Source organism: Crocuta crocuta, unplaced genomic scaffold (assembly GCF_008692635.1).
Source record: "Crocuta crocuta isolate KB4526 unplaced genomic scaffold, BGI_CrCroc_1.0 scaffold7, whole genome shotgun sequence".
In the NCBI taxonomy this organism is placed as follows: Eukaryota; Metazoa; Chordata; class Mammalia; order Carnivora; family Hyaenidae; genus Crocuta; species Crocuta crocuta.
This window is the reverse complement of record NW_027531904.1, coordinates 421790-424022: the sequence shown is the minus strand read 5'-3', so window position 1 is coordinate 424022 and position 2233 is coordinate 421790. Positions and strand designations below refer to the sequence as shown.

The 2233-nt window shown below is 43.5% G+C and overlaps 1 non-coding gene across 1 annotated transcript; it reads right to left on the bottom strand.

The window, feature by feature from the left end:
• Positions 1 to 292: 292 nt before the first annotated feature.
• On the bottom strand, positions 293 to 377 carry TRNAE-UUC (transfer RNA glutamic acid (anticodon UUC)). Its single transcript has one exon. It is a non-coding gene; the product is annotated as a tRNA-Glu (tRNA).
• Between the last annotated feature and the right edge of the window lie 1856 nt (positions 378 to 2233).

Below are 2233 nucleotides of genomic sequence, written 5' to 3'. Positions count from 1 at the left end.
AGGGGGTCTGGGATGGAAAATGGTCAGCAGATTCTCAGTGTGTTGGAGGATGAATTGGGGGAAGGACTCCCCATGGCTGAGGGCCTCTCTCTTCCTCTTGCAGGATTTGGTGGTCCAGGGGGCTCTTACACCATGGAGGCCATTCTATTTCTTCTTCTTCTTTTTTTTTTTTTTAATGTTTTATTTATTTCTAGGAGAGAGAGAGAGAGACAGCGTGAGCAGGGGAGGGTCAGAGAGAGAGGGAGTCACAGACTGAAACAGGCTCCAGGCTCTGAGCTGGCAGTCAGCACAGAGCCCGACGCGGGGCTCGAACCCACGAACCTCGAGATCATGACCTGAGCGAAAGTCAGACGCTTAACCGACTAAGCCACCCAGGCGCCCCGAGGCCATAATATTTCTAACGGAAGTGATGACTAAGCCCTCAGATTTTTTTGGATAACCCAGCTAATTAAGAAGAGTCAGTCATTTGAACACATTGGGAAAGATTTAAGTTTCTTGCTGATTTGCCCCCGAATACTGACATCAACAACACAATTTAAACTTATTTAAAAACATGTTTATTTATTTTTGAGAGAGAGAGAGAGCATGAACAAGGGAGGAGCGGAGAGAGAGAGCAGAATGGATCCAAAGGAGGATTTGCCCTGACAGCACAGAGCCCAATGTGGGGCTTCAACTCACAATCTGTGAGATCATGACCTGAGCTGATGTTGGATGCTCAACTGACTGAGCCACCCAGACACCCCATAATTTGAACATATAATACCAGCTCTAAAGAGGGAATCAGCAACAAGCTAGTTAATGAGTTTCACCAATTCATAGAATTTGAGGACCACAAGATTAGTCACTGTGTAAAAAAAACTTGGAACACCCTGAAATCTCACAGCTCATATAGAAACCTTCAGTGGTTTTCTCAGTTTTGACAACAATCCTGAAATTTACATGACCAAACCAGAAATCAGTGGGAAGTGCAAATAATTTCTTCTAAACTGTTAAGAATAAAAATAAAATTTCTATCGACCATGTCAGAGGGAGGGCTCCATTATCCATTTTCTCCATAAAAATTACTGCATTGTCATAAAAGAAACAATCAAAGAGTGGGTGGGACAAATATATGGGGATCAAAGTATCGTAGAAGTGGATTAGGCAGATCCAGAATAAAGAGATTATGCTTCTCTCTCTCTCTCTTTCTTTAGATAATGTAATGTTTGCAGTAGTTAACTTTTAAAAATTTGTGGTGTGGTGTTTCCTTATTCTAAGTAAATATTCATTTGGGCACCAAATTTTGTGCTCATAACTTCCTATTTTATCTATCTACCTATTTATTTTAGTTTTTTTCAGTATTTTTAAATATAACTGTCTATTTGGTTTCTGTACAACACCCAGTGCTCATCCCAACAAGTGCCCTCCTCCATGCCCATCACTATAACTTCCTATTTTATTTATTTAAAAAATTTTTAAATGTTTTATTTATTTCTGAGAGGGGAGGAGAGACAGCGTGAGCAGGGGAGCGTCAGAGAGAGAGGGAGACACAGAATCTGAAGCAGGCTTTAGGCTCTGAGCTGTCAGCACAGAGCCCGACGCAGGGCTCGAACCCACAAACTGTGAGATCATGACCTGAGCCAAAGTCAGATGCTTAACCGACTGAGCCACCCAGGCGCCCCTATAACTTCGTATTTTAAAGGATCCCCCCATATTATGTTAGCTTCAGGTCCCACACACCTAGATTGACCCATGCCCCCACTTCTTCACTTGCTGTCATAGCTGCATGACTGTCAGGCACCTGCTAAGACTCCTGTCTCATATCGCCTCTCTGGATACTTTAAAAAAACAACTCCCCAAAGGCCTTAGCATTTGCTCCTCTTTTCCTTGCCATAAACAGTATCATCTGGTGGACAAGAGCACATCCTCAGGTCCCTGCAGCCTGGGTTTGAATCCCAGAAACTGGTCTGGTGGCTTTGTGACCTCAGGCAAATCCCTTATGCTCTACACCTCAGCATTTTCTTCTGTGAAGCAGGGATAATAGTTACATGCCTTATAGCACCATCGTGACAATAGATCGTGATCTGAGAAAGTGTCCCCAGTACTTAGCAAGGTGTCTGGCAGAAAGTCTGGCATATTCCTGGTGCTTCATAAGGGGTTAGATTAATTTGAGGGTGTGGCCTGATTGCACAGAGGCTGAGGTCCGTGGCTTAACAGGGTCTGACCTTCAGTAAATTTCTCTCTCTAGTCCTAG